General features: G+C 43.6%; 1 long non-coding RNA gene across 1 annotated transcript; it reads right to left on the bottom strand.

The window, feature by feature from the left end:
• Positions 1-3937: 3937 nt before the first annotated feature.
• On the bottom strand, positions 3938-13809 carry LOC138658232 (uncharacterized). The gene is made up of 3 exons (XR_011317405.1): positions 13747-13809; positions 5155-5203; positions 3938-3989 (listed from the first exon to the last, which is right to left on the bottom strand). It is a non-coding gene; the product is annotated as an uncharacterized lncRNA (long non-coding RNA).
• Between the last annotated feature and the right edge of the window lie 6840 nt (positions 13810-20649).

Raw genomic sequence — 20649 nt, 5'->3', positions numbered from 1 at the left:
TCGGTGTACTCAGGAGAAATTTCCCAACAAATTTTATGATCCATTTTATCCTGTTGCCCATTGTAAAATGAAAAAAATTAAGGCTAAAAGAAAATTTTTGTGAAAAAAAAAATACTTTTTAATTTTTGTGGATCAATTTGTAAAGCACCTGGGGGTTTACAGTGCTCACTATGCATCTAGATAAGTTCCTTGGGGGTCTAATTTCCAAAATGGAGTCACTTGTAGGGCAGCTCCAATGTTTAGGTACACAGGGGCTCTCCAAATGCGACATGGTGTTCGCTAACAATTGGAGCTAATTTTTCATTCAAAAAGTCAAATGGCGCTCCTTCCCTTCCGAGCCTTGCCATGTGCCCAAACAGTGATTTACCCCCACATGTGATGTGAGGTATCAGTGTACTCTGGAGAAATTGCCCAACAAATTTTAGGATCCATTTTATCCTGTTGCCCATGTGAAAATTAAAAAATTGAGGCTAAATAACTTTTTTGTGAAAAAACAGTACTTTCATTTTTACAGATCAATTTGTGAAGCACCTGGGGGTTCAAAGTGCTCAGTATGCATCTAGATAAGATCCTTGGGAGGTCTAGTTTCCAAAATGGGGTCACTTGTGGTGGTTTCTGTTTAGGCACATCAGGGGCTCTCCAAACATAACATGACGCCCGCAGACCATTCCATCAAAGTCTGCATTTCAAAACGTCACTACTTCCCTTCCGAGCCCCGAAATGTGCCCAAACAGTGGTACCCCCCCACATATGGGGTATCAGCGTACTCAGGACAAACTGGACAAGAACTTTTTTGGTCCAATTTCTCCTGTTACCCTTTTGAAAATAAAAAAATTGCAGGCTAAAAAATAATTTTTGAGGAAAGAAAAAATGATTTTTTATTTTCACGGCTCTGCGTTATAAACTTCTGTGAAGCACTTGGGGGTTCATAGTGCTCACCACACATCTAGATTAGTTCCTTGGGAGGTCTAGTTTCCAAGATGGGGTCACTTGTGGGGAGCTCCAATGTTTAGGCACACAGGGGCTCTCCAAACGCAACATGGTGTTCGCTAACGATTGGAGCTAATTTTTCATTCAAAAAGTCAAATGGCGCTCCTTCCCTTCCGAGCGCTGTCGTGTGCCCAAACAGTGGTTTACCCCCACATATGAGGTATCGGTGTACTCAGGAGAAATTGTGCAACAAATTTTAGGATCCATTTTATCCTGTTGCCCATGTGAAAATGAAAAAATTGAGGCTGAAAGAAAATTTACCACTAACATGAAGACCAATATGTCACGAAAAAGCAATCTCAGAATCGCTAGGATCTGTTGAAGCGTTCCTGAGTTATTACCTCATAAAGAGACACTGGTCAGAATTGCAAAAAATGGCCAGGTCATTAATGTCAAAATAGGCTGGGTCATGAAGGGGTTAAAATAAATCATGCATTTTCCATTCTGGAGTCTCTCTCTCTCTCTCGCTCTCCTCCCCATAATCCAAAGTAGCCGGCAGATCCACAAACACAATTTCATAATTTCCGACGGATCCGTTTTTTTCAAAATTTGCGGGATTGTGCCTGATGACAAAAAACTAATGTGTGAAAGCAGCCTTAGAGGCCAACAGTCCCAATGATCAAGACCAGCAAAAAAATCAACGGTCTTCATAAATCGGGACTATAGTGTTAACCTGTTTTGAAAGTTATATGTCATCAATGTGTAAATTAGAATATTTGAAGATTTATTTTCATGTAAATAATATTAAAATAAAACACGAAAATTAAAAGACAATAGGTTTTTAGTAAAAAAAAAGTTAAATAATATGAAATTAATAATATATTCATATTTGAAGATTATTTTGCCTTACCTTTTGATTTAATAATATGCAATATAAAAAGAAACATTTCACTTTTAACCCACATTATCCCAACAGGTATAGGTACGAAAAACGTAATAGCGAAATTCAGATGTATTAAAAATGTGTATAGAATTTGCATGGACAAATGTCCTACCTGATACTTAGGCTAGAGCAATCCTGTACTTCAGTCAAAGACTAGGGTCATACAACCAATTTTTTCTCATCACACGATGATAAACTTTGATCATAGTTTTATCAAAGTTTGATCAGAGCGCGATCTGATTTTTTTCACATGTAGAGAGAAAAAAATCTCTATCTTCTCCATTCTGTCAGTCCTTGAAAATTGGACCGCACTTGGATGTTATCCAAGTGCAGTCCGTTTCTTTTTTTCGCAGACCCATAGACGTGAATGGCCGAGTGCGATCAGATAATCAGATGCAACTCGTGCAGGCTGCAACTTTTTCGCATTGCACTCGGCCGTTTAAAACGCCAGTGTGACGCCGGCCTAATAGATGTTTTTGCGGACTGTGTGTCTACAAAAAAATCATGGAGACATGTTTGTCTTTGATTCAAGTCAGATCAAAATCACTCATGCAAGTTTATGGGTCCATGAAACTCAAGGACAGTACACAGAAATCATTCTTGTGCATTCCTTGTGCTGTCCGTGATTAACAGAGCAATTTAAAAGATAAGCTTTAAAATGTATTTCTTAGTGCCAGAAAAATACAGATGAACCTGTGATGGTAAAAACTGAAGCACTGACCAAACATTTCTGAAAATCTGATCAAACTGAAGTGATAAAACTGAACTGTTTTTGTGTTCCAGAAAAATCACTGACATCTGAATGACGAGCACAAAATTTCACAGGACCCTGATCAAGAGCCTTGTCGGAGGTCTGTGGTAACTAGACCACATGTGAGCCTCCTCCTGCTGACATCCCCAGCGCCAGAGATGTTCACACAATGGGGTTTGCAGGTCTCTGGTTTTGGTAGCCATGAACTACTGACTTGGCCATTCTACCAGGGTCCTGTGAACATTTTATTAATCTATAATGAAAATGCTTTCCTTTCATAATGATATTCTGGTGTACATGATGTAAATTGTAGGTGAGTCGGAAAGTGTACACTGTGGTAAGAATATTCCTAAACATAAAATGGAAATATTTGTTCCCAGGTTCTATACCAATGTAATAAACACGAGCAATGCCCAATGGACTCTGCACACTATTGATCTGTTGGTTATTGCATTGCTGACTGCACATCGGCAGCAAGACAGCCAGTTGGTGAGCTTAGTGGTAGAGCTGCTGAGCTCATTGACTGGCTGGTGGTTGCCACATTGTTGACATGACGGCAGTGCTGCAGCCAATGCCAAACACTGGGCAACCCCTTTAAATTCTAATTCTGTCAAACTCTAGATTACAAAAAAAGTTGCTGAAGAATCTGTCAATACAATATCCTCTAATTTTGAGGAAGACAAGCTTTTAAGATGCCTTCCAGCAGAGGATGTCAATAATTTCCTGCTGATCTAGAGAAAATGCTAAAAAACATTACTTCTTTTGAAAATTACTGTCTTGAGCCACATTCATACCAAGCCATGATTACTAAATAGGTGAAGCCATATTATTTCTGATCAGAAAGAATGGAAACATTTCTCCTAGAGCTGATGAAGGATAAACACCCTATAGTATATGTCTGTAAATGGAATTGCTGGATTGGTTACTACATGTTAAGTCATGTAGCAAGTTTTGTTAAAGGGTCTATATTGACTTTTAGTATTGCTACATCCAATACAGTTCAATTCCTCTTTTTCCTTGACTAGGCTATTTGCATGATCTGAAAGAGCAACGTACTACATTGCTTTGAGAAGTCAATTTATTTTAAATACTGATGTAGAGTGAAGTGTGTGTGCAAGAATGTTTTAAGAAGACTGTCATAGTCTAATTCTGATGACCAGTGTAGCCTATACATTATAGTACAACCTGTTAATGTAGCTCTCTTGTGCTCAGTCACATTCAAGTGTATGTAGCTGAACTAAAGTACTAGGAAGAGCCAGATTGTGCAGTACTGCACCTAGTAAATAAAGAAAAGGCTGCAGAGTTCTCTAGAGCACTTAAAACACTTTATTTAGCTGATTAATGTGGGTGCCAGAAGTCAGTCACCTAAAATGTAACATTGATAGCCAATTTTAAGGAAAGATCAATATTGCAGGAAATCTACTTTAAATTCAGTACCATTCCCACATCACAGATACTGCGGTCTGCCACCACCTGTTGCACATGAGCAGGTATAATTTATCATTGTCATGATGGCCAGTAATTAGCTGCTGTGGACACATGATAATAGTGCCATAGGGCTCACCTGGGAAGGTGGATCCTCTAAGCCACAGGTCCAGGTGGGCACAAGGACCCTGGGTGTCAATGCAGCAGGAAGGCACATGAGGGCAGTTGCAGCTGAACCCAGCAAGAATGGAAGCAAGTTAACACAGTATGGACAGAAGGTGGAACACACCAAACACCTGGGTTTAGAAATTAAATCCCAAGACACAGGTCTGTGTGTCAATGGACTTTAAATAGATATAGGTAGATGATGTCTTTGATCCATGCTGGACAACTTGCAAAATCCCATGTGGACTACAACAGAGGGCTGTGGACCCAGGAGAAGGAAGCATGGACAGGGATCCCAAGGACAGGTAACGGCCCTCCCCTTAAGGCCCCTCTCAGATGGGTTAAGGGCAGCAGAAAGACAGTGCTTAGAATGACATCTCTTAAACAGGAAGGGAGCAGGTATATACATCTTAGGCACCCAGCATTTCTCTTTGGGACCACAAGTCATTTCACAGTACAGAATATGGTTGTTGTCATACTCCATAGTAAGATCAGAAGGAGAAGTAGTAATTGTTTTGACTGTGAAGGAGGATTTGTTAAGAGCCTAAGGACTACCTGCAGATGAAGAGCCAGGAAACTAAGAGGCAGAAGCAAAAACACACTCAGGGTCAGTCCCATCTTCCCTGCAGTTCTTTTTGGCATGATGCTTGGAGAACACATCTAGGGAGTCCCCACAGGAGACAGAAATATTAGATGGAGTGACTGCAAAGCAGAATTCTGAGAAGGTGGTTGAGGCAGAATCTTGAAACATTTATGAGAATATGATTCTCCCTGCTGGGCTATTTTTCAGAAGACCAGTGAATGTCCGTAGCATGTAGCCATATCTACAGAAGTTCCAAAAGCACAGATGCATCTAAAAGTGGCAAAACTAAAAAAGAAATGTAGTCCATATGTAGTGCACCAATCTGAAGAGTTACCTTCACTGTCTATAATTGGATACAACCACCAAGTATAGCTGAACCATTCACGGAGATTAGCTTCATAGGCGTCTGCAAAGAAACGAAAGAAATTTTCAGCCTTTTGGCCAGAGAGAAGTCCATAAAATTCTCTGCTTCTCAAAACTCAATAATCGTTTGTCCTGTAAGGTTCAGCCTGGCTGAGAACGCAGCCTCAATGACCATCAAATAACCTCGATGACATAACCGCTGGTCACTGATGCTGCGCTAGCAGTAGCTCATTCACAAGTGATTCTCAGCCTGGATGGTGGCATCTTGGCACCATCCAGACTGAAAACTATTTATCCCTCAGACATTGATTACGGCATTGGACAGAATGACAGACAGGCAAGGGATATTGTTGTTTTTTTATTTTTGTTTTATTACAGGAGATGAGGGATTCAATAGAATGGGCGTTAAGTGAGCATAACGGTGTTTCCTATTTTAAAATAAAAAGGGAAAAGTGTGTTTTTTATTTCAAATAAACTGGAGTAATAGATGTACTTTCCTCAATAGGTGTCCATAATCATGGCCCTTGCATGCTTTCCCCTCCACGATGACGTTCATCAGGAGATTGGGAAAGATGGACCAGCATACCACCATTACATACTTGATGCCTGTGTATCCCATGGATGGCAGAGCTGGTTTATGTGGCCAACCAAATCCTGTCCAAAATGATAGAGTGATATAGTGTGTAAAGAGGAAAAGAGGCCTGAATGTCTTGAAAACATCTACTGCACTAGATGGTGGTCACATGACATAATATCTCATATATTATATAGTATATTATATATACCTCATAGTAGTGTGGTAGATCAGCTCCCTCAGCTGTATATAGTTGTAGACATGGGAACACTGTCTCTTTGAGTAGAGGTGTATCTAGGTATTCTGTCACCCGGGGTAAAAATTCAGCTTGGCGCCATCCTCCACCCCCCAAGCACATATATGATTTGCAAACTTTGTTAGGTACCAATGAGCTGCTCTTCCTAATTCTTTCAATGTTCAGTGACAGACTGAGAAAATCAGGAAGATAAGGTAGCTGTCACATGACCATAAGTTTGAAAATCACCTGAGTGAAATGGCAGTGATGACTGCTGGAATTAGTAAGCAGAGCTAAGTCTTGACAGTGAGTATATTATACTCTGTTAGGATTGGAATGCTACAGGGCTTCATTTTATAATTGAAGGACATGTCCAGGTTTGAGATAAAAGTCTTCAGTCCCTTTAGGTGACTGCAGGCTTCAGAATTCTCAAAGCACATGCACTGCACTATTTTAGGATTCTCCCTTTGCACAAGTATGTAATTTGTATACTTCTGGGCACATTCTGACTAGACTTGTCAGACCTCACTCAATTCATTTTCATTAAGTGAGACTATGCATGTCTAGTCAGCATGTGACGGTATGTATGGAAATCACAGGCACAAGAGAATCCTGACAGCGTGCAGAGCGCACTGAGCTGCTGCACCAAAAACAGATTATTTGCTTCTGGTTGTGCCAGCTGCTGTTGTTGATGTACTTCCTGCTACTGTTGATGCTGCTGCTGTTGTTGAACCTAGATCAGGTGCTTGATAAGTTCCTCCATGCTGTCTGTCGACTTTTCCTAGCTTATGGCTACCTTTACCCATGACATGCAGATTGCCCCCCGCTATTATACTTGTTCCTGGAACGTTGCCATCATTTGAAACACTGTAAGTGGCTCATTCAGCTGTTCATGGAGGTAGACATGGAAAAGCTGTCTCATTAAATCCTTTACTGGTTTACTATGTACATGCGGCATAAACCATAGTGAAGTAAAAATAAGTACGGCTCTTTGGTCAAAGCAGGAAAACAAAACAAAGTGGCATGTCACAGTCTATACATCTGCCCTTTCAGGGTTAGCAAAAACTCATGGCTCAGATTACCACAAACACAAGCACATCTCTGGAGTTAGCCTAAATCCTAGACCACACCCTGGGGTGGAGCAGCAGCAACACCACCTCCAAAATGCTATTTATCAAGTATGATACTGTATCCAATCAGGAAAAGCTGTTGTTTCAAGCTAAACCACTGTCCAAAATAGAGACAAACATTGTTAAAGGAATGAGATGAAGGACATCGGTTCATTTACACTCTTTGGGCTTTGTGACTCCATCTGAAACATCCGCTGGAATTCTTTTTGTTCCAATCTCATCTCCTAGGACTCTCCCTTATCACCTCTATAACACAGAAAGAGATGATCCTGCAGTGTAATATAAACACAACTTCCCGCCAGATTAGCTAATTAAAGAAGGATCAAAGATGCTGGAAGGTATCACAGGTGTTATGGCTGGCAATCAGGCAACACAGCGTGCAGTAATCAGCGCACATACAGAGATCTGGCAATAACCAAAAACAATAGGACGAGCTCTGAGACGTGGAATCTCTGTAGACTGCAGTACCTGATCTATCCTCACACAACTATAAGCAGCAGTGGATTGCGCCTATCACTACCTATGCAACTCGGCACTGCCTGAGGAGCTGACTAGCCTGAAGATAGAAATACAAGCCTGACTTACCTCAGAGAAATACCCCAAAGGAATAGGCAGCCCCCCACATATAATGACTGTTAGCAAGATGAAAAGACAAACGTAGGAATGAAATAGATTCAGCAAAGTGAGGCCCGATATTCTAGACAGAGCGAGGATAGCAAAGAGAACTATGCAGTCTACAAAAAACCCTAAAACGAAAACCACGCAAAGGGGCAAAAAGACCCACCGTGCCGAACTAACAGCACGGCGGTGCACCCCTTTGCTTCTCAGAGCTTCCAGCAAAAGTTAATAGCAAGCTGGACAGAAAAAACAGAAAACAAACTAGAAGCACTTATCTAGCAGAGCAGCAGGCCCAAGGAAAGATGCAGTAGCTCAGATCCAACACTGGAACATTGACAAGGAGCAAGGAAGACAGACTCAGGTGGAGCTAAATAGCAAGGCAGCCAACGAGCTCACCAAAACACCTGAGGGAGGAAGCCCAGAGACTGCAATACCACTTGTGACCACAGAAGTGAATTCAGCCACAGAATTCACAACAGTACCCCCCCCTTGAGGAGGGGTCACCGAACCCTCACCAGAACCCCCAGGCCGACCAGGATGAGCCACATGAAAGGCACGAACAAGATCTGGGGCATGGACATCAGAGGCAAAAACCCAGGAATTATCTTCCTGAGCATAACCCTTCCATTTGACCAGATACTGGAGTTTCCGTCTAGAGACACGAGAATCCAAAATCTTCTCCACAATATACTCCAATTCCCCCTCCACCAAAACAGGGGCAGGAGGCTCCACAGATGGAACCATAGGTGCCACGTATCTCCTCAACAACGACCTATGGAATACATTATGTATGGAAAAGGAGTCTGGGAGGGTCAGACGAAAAGACACCGGATTGAGAATCTCAGAAATCCTATACGGACCAATAAAACGAGGTTTTAATTTAGGAGAGGAAACCTTCATAGGAATATGACGAGAAGATAACCAAACCAGATCCCCAACACGAAGTCGGGGTCCCACACGGCGTCTGCGATTAGCGAAAAGCTGAGCCTTCTCCTGGGACAAGGTCAAATTGTCCACTACCTGAGTCCAGATCTGCTGCAACCTGTCCACCACAGAATCCACACCAGGACAGTCCGAAGACTCAACCTGTCCTGAAGAGAAACGAGGATGGAACCCAGAATTGCAGAAAAATGGAGAGACCAAGGTAGCCGAGCTGGCCCGATTATTAAGGGCGAACTCAGCCAACGGCAAAAATGACACCCAATCATCCTGGTCAGCGGAAACAAAACATCTCAGATATGTTTCCAAGGTCTGATTGGTTCGTTCGGTCTGGCCATTAGTCTGAGGATGGAAGGCCGAGGAGAAAGATAGGTCAATGCCCATCCTACCACAAAAGGCTCGCCAGAACCTCGAGACAAACTGGGAACCTCTGTCAGAAACAATATTCTCAGGAATGCCATGTAAACGAACCACATGCTGGAAGAACAAAGGCACCAAATCAGAGGAGGAAGGCAATTTAACCAAGGGCACCAGATGGACCATTTTAGAAAAGCGATCACAGACCACCCAAATGACCGACATCTTTTGAGAAACGGGAAGGTCAGAAATGAAATCCATCGAAATATGTGTCCAAGGCCTCTTCGGGACCGGCAAGGGCAAAAGCAACCCACTGGCACGTGAACAGCAGGGCTTAGCCCTAGCACAAATTCCACAGGACTGCACAAAAGCACGCACATCCCGTGACAGAGACGGCCACCAGAAGGATCTAGCAACCAACTCCCTGGTACCAAAGATTCCTGGATGACCGGCCAGCACCGAACAATGAAGTTCAGAGATAACTTTACTAGTCCACCTATCAGGGACGAACAGTTTCTCGGCCGGACAACGATCAGGTTTATTAGCCTGAAATTTCTGCAACACTCTCCGCAAATCAGGGGAGATGGCAGACACAATGACTCCTTCCTTGAGGATACTCGCCGGCTCAGATAACCCCGGAGAGTCGGGCACAAAACTCCTAGACAGAGCATCCGCCTTCACATTTTTAGAGCCCGGAAGGTATGAAATCACAAAATCAAAACGAGCAAAAAATAACGACCAACGGGCCTGTCTAGGATTCAAGCGCTTGGCAGACTCAAGATAAGTAAGGTTCTTATGATCAGTCAAAACCACCACGCGATGCTTAGCACCCTCAAGCCAATGACGCCACTCCTCGAATGCCCACTTCATGGCCAGCAACTTTCGGTTGCCCACATCATAATTACGCTCAGCAGCAGAAAATTTCCTGGAAAAGAAAGCACATGGTTTGAACACTGAGCAACCAGAACCTCTCTGTGACAAAACCGCCCCTGCACCAATCTCAGAAGCATCAACCTCGACCTGGAACGGAAGAGAAACATCAGGTTGACACAACACAGGGGCCCAGCAAAAACGACGCTTCAACTCCTGAAAAGCTTCCACGGCAGCAGAAGACCAATTAACCAAATCAGCACCCTTCTTGGTCAAATCGGTCAATGGTCTGGCAATGCTAGAAAAATTACAGATGAAGCGACGATAAAAATAAGCAAAGCCCAGGAATTTCTGCAGACTTTTTAGAGATGTCGGCTGGGTCCAATCCTGGATGGCCTGAACCTTAACCGGATCCATCTCGATAGTAGAAGGGGAAAAGATGAACCCCAAAAATGAAACTTTCTGCACACCGAAGAGACACTTTGATCCCTTCACGAACAAGGAATTAGCACGCAGTACCTGGAAAACCATTCTGACTTGCTTCACATGAGACTCCCAATCATCAGAGAAGATCAAAATGTCATCCAAGTAAACAATCAAGAATTTATCCAGATACTCACGGAAAATGTCATGCATAAAAGACTGAAAAACAGATGGAGCATTGGCAAGTCCGAAAGGCATCACCAGATACTCAAAATGACCCTCGGGCGTATTAAATGCCGTTTTCCATTCATCTCCCTGCCTGATTCTCACCAGATTATACGCACCACGAAGATCAATCTTAGTAAACCAACTAGCCCCCTTAATCCGAGCAAACAAGTCAGAAATCAATGGCAAGGGATACTGAAACTTAACAGTGATCTTATTAAGAAGGCGGTAATCAATACACGGTCTTAGCGAACCATCCTTCTTGGCTACAAAAAAGATCCCTGCTCCCAATGGTGACGACGATGGGCGAATATGTCCCTTCTCCAGGGACTCCTTCACATAACTGCGCATAGCGGTGTGTTCAGGTACGGACAAATTAAATAAACGACCCTTAGGGAATTTACTACCAGGAATCAAATCGATAGCACAATCACAATTCCTATGCGGAGGTAGGGCATCAGACTTGGACTCTTCAAATACATCCTGAAAGTCCGACAAGAACTCTGGGATGTCAGAAGGAATGGATGACGAAATAGACAAAAATGGAACATCACCATGTACTCCCTGACAACCCCAGCTGGTTACCGACATAGAGTTCCAATCCAATACTGGATTATGGGTTTGTAGCCATGGCAACCCCAACACGACCACATCATGCAAATTATGCAGTACCAGAAAGCGAATAACTTCCTGATGTGCAGGAGCCATGCACATGGTCAGCTGGGCCCAGTACTAAAGCTTATTCTTGGCCAAAGGTGTAGCATCAATTCCTCTCAACGGAATAGGACACCGCAAAGACTCCAAGAAAAATCCACAACGTTTAGCATAATCCAAATCCATCAGATTCAGGGCAGCGCCTGAATCCACAAACGCCATGACAGAATACGATGACAAAGAGCACATTAAGGTAATGGACAAAAGGAATTTGGACTGTACAGTACCAATAACGGCAGAGCTATCGAACCGCCTAGTGCGTTTAGGACAATTAGAAATAGCATGAGTAGAATCACCACAATAGAAACACAGTCTGTTCAGACGTCTGTGTTCTTGCCGTTCTACTTTAGTCATAGTCCTGTCGCACTGCATAGGCTCAGGTTTACTCTCAGACAATACCGCCAGATGGTGCACAGATTTACGCTCGCGCAAGCGACGACCGATCTGAATGGCCAAGGACAGACTCATTCAAACCAGCAGGCATAGGAAATCCCACCATTACATCCTTAAGAGCTTCAGAGAGACCCTTTCTGAACAAAGCCGCTAGTGCAGATTCATTCCACAGAGTGAGTACTGACCACTTCCTAAATTTCTGACAATATACTTCTACATCATCCTGACCCTGGCATAAAGCCAGCAGATTTTTCTCAGCCTGATCCACTGAATTAGGCTCATCGTAAAGCAATCCCAGCGCCTGGAAAAATGCATCAACATTACTCAATGCAGAATCTCCTGGTGCAAGAGAAAACGCCCAGTCCTGTGGGTCGCCGCGCAAAAAAGAAATAATAATCAAAACCTGTTGAATAGGATTACCAGAAGAATGAGGTTTCAAGGCCAAAAATAGCTTACAATTATTTCTGAAGCTCAGGAACTTAGTTCTGTAACCAAAAAACAAATCAGGAATCGGAATTCTTGGTTCTAACATCGATTTCTGATCAATAGTATCTTGGATCTTTTGTACATTTACAACGAGATTATCCATTGAGGAGCACAGAGCCTGAATATCCATGTCCACAGCTGTGTCCTGAAGCACTCTAATGTCTAGGGGAAAAAAAAGACTGAAGACAGAGCTAAGAAAAAAAAATGATGTCAGGATTTCTTTTTTCCCTCTATTGGGAATCATTAGGAGGCTCCTTGTACTGTTATGGCTGGCAATCAGGCAACACAGCGTGCAGTAATCAGCGCACATACAGAGATCTGGCAATAACCAAAAACAATAGGACGAGCTCTGAGACGTGGAATCTCTGTAGACTGCAGTACCTGATCTATCCTCACACAACTATAAGCAGCAGTGGATTGCGCCTATCACTACCTATGCAACTCGGCACTGCCTGAGGAGCTGACTAGCCTGAAGATAGAAATACAAGCCTGACTTACCTCAGAGAAATACCCCAAAGGAATAGGCAGCCCCCCACATATAATGACTGTTCGCAAGATGAAAAGACAAACGTAGGAATGAAATAGATTCAGCAAAGTGAGGCCCGATATTCTAGACAGAGCGAGGATAGCAAAGAGAACTATGCAGTCTACAAAAAACCCTAAAACGAAAACCACGCAAAGGGGCAAAAAGACCCACCGTGCCGAACTAACAGCACGGCGGTGCACCCCTTTGCTTCTCAGAGCTTCCAGCAAAAGTTAATAGCAAGCTGGACAGAAAAAACAGAAAACAAACTAGAAGCACTTATCTAGCAGAGCAGCAGGCCCAAGGAAAGATGCAGTAGCTCAGATCCAACACTGGAACATTGACAAGGAGCAAGGAAGACAGACTCAGGTGGAGCTAAATAGCAAGGCAGCCAACGAGCTCACCAAAACACCTGAGGGAGGAAGCCCAGAGACTGCAATACCACTTGTGACCACAGAAGTGAATTCAGCCACAGAATTCACAACACACAGGGGAATACTGACAAAGCCATGGAACCTGGGTCCTGCAAATTTATTTGCTCATCTTTACACACTGGGCATTACACAAGCGCATCTTGTAATATGTGATGTGATGTCATGATAACCTGGAAGACAATTCTTTAAAATAAACTTTCTTGCAAATAAGGTAAAAATGATGAATTAGAATATGTGAACTCACTTAAAGAGTTTTTCCCAGAATTTGCACATCATCTACAAAGTTAACATTGTAGACGATGAGTGTTTAATTGGCCGGGGCACCCATCAATCACAAAAACTGGTGTCTTAGGTCCCTCGTTTGAATGGACGAAGTACAGTGAATAAATGCTGTTAGAAGAGTTTTACATTTTGAGTGAAGCATTAGATTTATAAATTCATTGAATATAGTAAAGATTTAAAAAAAAAAACAATATGTATACATAATACAGAAAAACTGGAGCAATTCATGTAAATGCAGTGTTTATGTTTTTTCCATACAGTATGTGCTGAAGATATTAGACATGAATAATAAGGAGTATCATATACTTAAATAATGGTATAATGGTAATAAAGATATACTTCATTACATGCAATACTAGATATGATAGGGTAATAAAACGTACCTTTTCAGTTGACCGTTGACATCTTTTCTTCTTTAGTTATTTGGTGGCTTTTGTGCACTAATTCGAGAGAAATCTAGAGAGAAAGCCAGGGGGTTTAGCTGAACAATACCAACGATATATAAAAAGCAAATCCAATCATGTGGCACTGCTTATGTGAATGCACTCATTAGGAAATTTACGGAAGAGGCATTCAATTAATCTGGATATTTTTGACAGGTCAGTGAGCACAGTGCTATCCTAGCTAATTTTCACATAAATATACTTCTTTTGACCATTTGCAGTCGCATGTCAATATTAAATATACAGAAGTTATGCACCATATTTATTTTCATTTTTCAGAACAGCTTTTTTTTAGTATTCTAGAAATTTTTTTTAGAGAAAATATCTTTAGTCACTCAACATTATAGTGTGAATGTTTAAGAGGGTTGAAAAAAACTATGGGATTTCTGAGCTTGGTGTTATTTATTAGAGTTTTACCAGAGTTTATCAATGTGTCAGTGTTTATCATCTGAGTTTGGTCATAGTTTCATCAGTTTTTCTTGTATGAAAAAAAAAAATAATATCAAACAGTCCTTGATTTTTTCACGGACCCTCAGACTTGCATTGATGAGATTGATCTGAGACTCGGATCAAAATTCGAAATATCACTGTGATTTTATATGTACCACTCAGTCCATGAAAATATATGTATCTGTGGACATCTGAATAACCCCACAGACTATAATGAGTGCAAGTTTTTTGTGTGAAAAACATGGATAGAATAGAGAGAGATGGGTGTAGTTGATAAGAGCCCTCCAGTATTGCATTGGGTACTGCCAGTCATCCCAGATAGTTCAGATAAAAGTTGTCAGGAAAAAGTAAGTTCAGCTTCCAAATCTTATGTGTTACGACTAGTGTTGAGCATTCTGATACTGCAAATATCAGGTATTGGCCGATATTCACTGTATCGGATTTCCGATACTGAGTTCCGATATTTGTAAGATATCGGATACCGTAAACGGAAGTTCCTATAGTGCAATGATGCACTATAATGGAGTGTGGGCGGTGCGTGGGCAGGAACTGCGTCTGTGTGTGTGGGCGGTTTCTGTGCGTGACCGGGGGGTCTGTGCGGGCCTCTCGGGGGTCTGTGCAGCCTGCCGGGGGTCTGTGCGGCCTTCCGGGCGTCTGTATGGGCCTCTCGGGGGGTCTGTGCGGCCTGCCGGGGGTCTGTACAGGCCTCTCGGGGGGTCTTTGCGGCCTGCCAGGGGTAGGTGCGGCCTCACTTTGCTAAATCTATTTCATCTCTGTGTTTGTAATTTTCATCTTTACTCACAGTCATTATATGTGGGGGCTGCCGTTTCCTTTGGGGAATTTCTCTGAGGCAAGGTAGGCTTTATTTTTCTATCTTTAGGGCTAGCTAGTTCCTTAGGCTCTGTCGAGTTGCATAGGGAGCGTTAGGAGCAATCCACGGCTATTTCTAGTGTGTGTGATAGGATTAGGGATTGCGGTCAGCAGAGTTCCCACGTCTCAGAGCTCGTCCTATATTATCAGTAACTATCAGGTCATTCCGTGTGCTCTTAACCATCAGGTCCATTATTGTCCTGACCACCAAGTCATAACAGTACAGGTGACCCAAAGTACTAATGCATCTCAATAGAGGGATAAGAGAAGTTCTGAGACCATTTTTTTTTCTTTGCAGTGTGTTTTGTCTCTCTTTTCCCCTTTACCTCTGGGTGGTTCAGGATACAGGTGTAGATATGGACATTCAAGGTCTGTCCTCTTGTATGGATAATCTCACTGCAAGGGTACAAAACATTCAAGATTTTGTGGTTCAGAATCCTATGTTAGAGCCTAGGATTCCTATTCCTGATTTGTTTTTTGGGGATAGATCTAAGTTTCTGAATTTCAAAAATAATTGTAAATTGTTTCTTGCTTTGAAACCTCGCTCCTCAGGTGACCCTGTTCAACAAGTGAAAATCATTATTTCTTTGTTACGTGGCGACCCTCAAGACTGGGCATTTTCCCTTGCGCCAGGAGATCCGGCATTGCATGATGTTGATGCGTTTTTTCTGGCACTCGGATTGCTTTATGATGAACCTAATTCAGTGGATCAGGCAGAGAAAATCTTGCTGGCTCTGTGTCAGGGTCAGGATGAGGTAGAGATATATTGTCAGAAGTTTAGGAAGTGGTCTGTACTCACTCAGTGGAATGACTGTGCCCTGGCAGCAATTTTCAGAAAGGGTCTCTCTGAAGCCCTTAAAGGGACACTCACCTGAATTTGGAGGGAATAATCTTCAGCCATGGAGGTGGGGTTTTGGGGTTTTTGATTCACCCTTTCCTTACCCGCTCGCTGCATGCTGGCTGCAATATTGGATTGAAGTTCATTCTCTGTCCTCCATAGTACATGCCTGCGCAAGGCAAGATTGCCTTGTGCAGGAATGTACTACGGAGGACAGAGAATGAACTTCAATCCAATATTGCAGCCAGCATGCAGCGAGCGGATAAGAAAAGGGTGAATCAAAAACCCAAAAACCCTGCCTCCATGGCTGAAGATTGTTCCCTCCAAATTCAGGTGACAGTGTCCCTTTAAGGATGTCATGGTGGGATTTCCCATGCCTGCTGGTCTGAATGAGTCTAAGTCTTTGGCCACTCAGATCGATCGACGCTTACGTGAGCGTAAAGCTGTGCACCATTTGGCGGTATCATCTGAGCATAGACCAGAGCCTATGCAATGTGATAGGACTTTGACCAGAGCTGAATGGCAAGAACACAGACGTCGGAATGGGCTGTGTTTTTACTGTGGTGATTCCACTCATGCTATCTCCGATTGTCCTAAGCGCACTAAGCGTTTTGCTAGGTCTGCCACCATTGGTACGGTACAGTCGAAATTTCTTTTGTCCGTTACTCTGATCTGCTCTTTGTCATCCTATTCTGTTATGGCATTTGTGGATTCAGGCGCTGCCCTGAATTTGATGGACTTGGAGTTTGCTAGGCGCTGTGGTTTTTTCTTAGAGCCCTTGCAGTGTCCTATTCCATTGAGAGGAATTGATGCCACGCCTTTGGCCTAGAATAAGCCTCAATACTGGACCCAGCTGACCATGTGCATGGCTCCTGCACATCAGGAGGATATTCGCTTTTTGGTGTTGCATAATCTGCATGATGTGGTCGTGTTGGGGTTGCCATGGCTACAAGCCCATAATCCAGTATTAGATTGGAAATCTATGTCTGTGTCCAGCTGGGGTTGTCAGGGGGTACATGGTGATGTTCCATTTCTGTCAATTTCGTCATCCACCCCTTCTGAGGTTCCAGAGTTCTTGTCTGATTACCGGGATGTATTTGATGAGCCTAAGTCCGATGCCCTACCTCCGCATAGGGATTGTGATTGTGCTATCAATTTGATTCCTGGTAGTAAATTCCCAAAAGGTCGACTGTTTAATTTATCCATGCCTGAGCACGCCGCTATGCGCAGTTATGTGAAGGAATCCCTGGAGAAGGGGCATATTCGCCCGTCATTTTCACCATTAGGAGCAGGGTTCTTTTTTGTAGCCAAGAAGGATGGTTCGCTGAGACCTTGTATAGATTACCACCTTCTAAATAAGATCACGGTTAAATTTCAGTACCCCTTGCCATTGTTATCTGATTTGTTTGCTCGGATTAAGGGGGCTAGTTGGTTCACCAAGATAGATCTTCGTGGTGCGTATAATCTGGTGCGAATCAGGCGAGGAGATGAATGGAAAACTGCATTTAATACGCCCGAGGGTCATTTTGAGTATCTAGTGATGCCATTCGGACTTGCCAATGCTCCATCAGTGTTTCAGTCCTTTATGCATGACATCTTCCGAGAGTACCTGGATAAATTCCTGATTGTGTACTTGGATGACATTTTGATCTTCTCGGATGATTGGGAGTCTCATGTGAAGCAGGTCAGAACAGTTTTTCAGGTCCTGCGTGCTAATTCTTTGTTTGTGAAGGGATCAAAGTGTCTCTTTGGTGTGCAGAAGGTTTCATTTTTGGGGTTCATCTTTTCCCCTTCTACTATCGAGATGGATCCTGTTAAGGTCCAAGCCATCCATGATTGGACTCAGCCGACATCTCTGAAAAGTCTGCAAAAGTTCCTGGGCTTTGCTAATTTTTATCGTCGCTTCATCTGCAATTTTTCTAGTATTGCCAAACCATTGACCGATTTGACCAAGAAGGGTGCTGATTTGGTCAATTGGTCTTCTGCTGCTGTGGAAGCTTTTCAAGACTTGAAGCGTAGTTTTTCTTCTGCCCCTGTGTTGTGTCAACCAGATGTTTCTCTTCCGTTCCAGGTCGAGGTTGATGCTTCTGAGATTGGAGCAGGGGCTGTTTTGTCGCAGAGAGGTTCTGATTGCTCAGTGATGAAACCATGCGCTTTTTTTTCCAGGAAGTTTTCGCCTGCTGAGCGAAATTATGATGTGGGCAACCGAGAATTGCTGGCCATGAAGTGGGCATTCGAGGAGTGGCGTCATTGGCTTGAAGGAGCTAAGCATCGCGTGGTGGTATTGACTGATCATAAGAACTTGACTTATCTTGAGTCTGCTAAGCAGTTGAATCCTAGACAGGCTCGTTGGTCGCTGTTTTTTGCCCGTTTTGACTTTGTGATTTCGTACCTTCCGGGCTCTAAAAATGTGAAGGCGGATGCTCTGTCTAGGAGTTTTGTGCCCGACTCTCCGGGTTTGTCTGAGCCAGCGGGTATCCTCAAGGAAGGAGTAATTGTGTCTGCCATCTCCCCTGATTTGCGGCGGGTGCTGCAAAAATTTAAGGCTAATAAACCTGATCGTTGTCCAGCGGAGAGACTGTTTGTCCCTGATAGGTGGACCAATAAAGTTATCTCTGAGGTTCCTTGTTCGGTGCTGGCTGGTCATCCTGGAATCTTTGGTACCAGAGAGTTGGTGGCTAGATCCTTTTGGTGGCCGTCTCTGTCGCGGGATGTGCGTGTTTTTGTGCAGTCCTGTGGGATTTGTGCTCGGGCTAAGCCCTGCTGTTCTTGTGCCAGTGGGTTGCATTTGCCCTTGCCGGTCCCGAAGAGGCCTTGGACACATATCTCTATGGATTTTATTTCTGATCTTCCCGTTTCTCAAAAGATGTCAGTCATTTGGGTGGTCTATGATCGCTTTTCTAAGATGGTCCATCTGGTACCCTTGTCTAAATTGCCTTCCTCCTCTGATTTGGTGCCATTGTTCTTCCAGCATGTGGTTCGTTTACATGGCATTCCAGAGAATATCGTTTCTGACAGAGGTTCCCAGTTTGTTTCAAGGTTTTGGCGAGCCTTTTGTGGTAGGATGGGCATTGACTTGTCTTTTTCCTCGGCTTTCCATCCTCAGACTAATGGCCAGACCGAACGAACCAATCAGACCTTGGAAACATATCTGAGATGCTTTGTTTCTGCCGATCAGGATGACTGGGTGTCCTTTTTGCCTTTGGTTGAGTTCGCCCTTAATAATCGGGCCAGCTCGGCTACCTTGGTTTCGCCATTTTTCTGCAATTCTGGGTTCCATCCTCGTTTCTCTTCAGGACAGGTTGAGTCTTCGGACTGTCCTGGTGTGGATACTGTGGTGGACAGGTTGCAGCAGATTTGGACTCATGTAGTGGACAATTTGACCTTGTCCCAGGAGAAGGCTCAACGTTTCGCTAATCGCAGACGCCGTGTGGGTCCCCGACTTCGTTTTGGGGATCTGGTTTGGTTATCTTCTCGTCATATTCCTATGAAGGTTTCCTCTCCTAAGTTTAAACCTCGTTTCATTGGTCCGTATAGGATTTCTGAGGTTCTTAATCCTGTGTCTTTTCGTCTGACCCTTCCAGATTCTTTTTCCATACATAACGTATTCCATAGGTCATTGTTGCGGAGATACGTGGCACCTATGGTTCCATCTGTTGATCCTCCTGCCCCGGTTTTGGTGGAGGGGGAATTGGAGTATATTGTGGAGAAGATTTTGGATTCTCGTGTTTCTAGACGGAAACTCCAGTATCTGGTTAAATGGAAGGGTTATGCTCAGGAAGATAATTCCTGGGTTTTTGCCTCTGATGTCCATGCTCCCGATCTTGTTCGTGCCTTTCATGTGGCTCATCCTGGTCGGCCTGGGGGCTCTGGTGAGGGTTCGGTGACCCCTCCTCAAGGGGGGGTACTGTTGTGAATTCTGTGGCAGAGCTCCCTCCTGTGGTCACAAGTGGTACTTCGGCTGATTCTCTCTGTGAGCTTCTGTTGGTGGAGGGAAGTGGTACTGCGGCTTCTGAGTTTCCTCCGTCAGGTGATCTGGTGAGGTCGTTAGGTGCTTCTCTACTTAACTCCACCTAATGCTTTGATCCTGGCTTCCTGTCAATGTTCCAGTGTTGGACTTGCTTTTCCTTGGATCATTCCTGTGGCCTGCTGCTCTGCATAGCTAAGTTCTTCTTTGCTATTTGTTTGCTATTTTTTCTGTCCAGCTTGTCTCATTTGTTGCTGGAAGCTCTGGGACGCAAAGGGTGTACCTCCGTGCTGTTAGTTCGGTACGGAGGGTCTTTTTGCCCCCTTTGCGTGGTTTTCTTTAGGGTTTTGTGTAGACCGCAAAGTTATCTTTTCTATCCTCGATCTGTTAAGAAAGTCGGGCCTCACTTTGCTGAATCTATTTCATCTCTACGTTTGTCTTTTCATCTTAACTCACAGTCATTATATGTGGGGGGGCTGCCTTTTCCTTTGGGGTATTTCTCTGAGGCAAGGTAGGCTTATTTTCTGTCTTCAGGCTAGTTAGTTTCTCAGGCTGTGCCGAGTTGCATAGGCAGAGTTAGGCGCAATCCACGGCTGCCTCTAGTGTTGTTTGGAGAGGATTAGGGATTGCGGTCTGCAGAGTTCCCACGTCTCAGAGCTCATTCTATGATTTTGGGTTATTGTCAGATCACTGTATGTGCTCTGACCGCTATGTCCAT

This window comes from Ranitomeya imitator, chromosome 1 (genome assembly GCF_032444005.1).
Source record: "Ranitomeya imitator isolate aRanImi1 chromosome 1, aRanImi1.pri, whole genome shotgun sequence".
NCBI lineage: Eukaryota > Metazoa > Chordata > Amphibia > Anura > Dendrobatidae > Ranitomeya > Ranitomeya imitator.
Note: the sequence above shows the minus strand (reverse complement) of the source record. Positions and strands in the feature narration are given on the sequence as shown.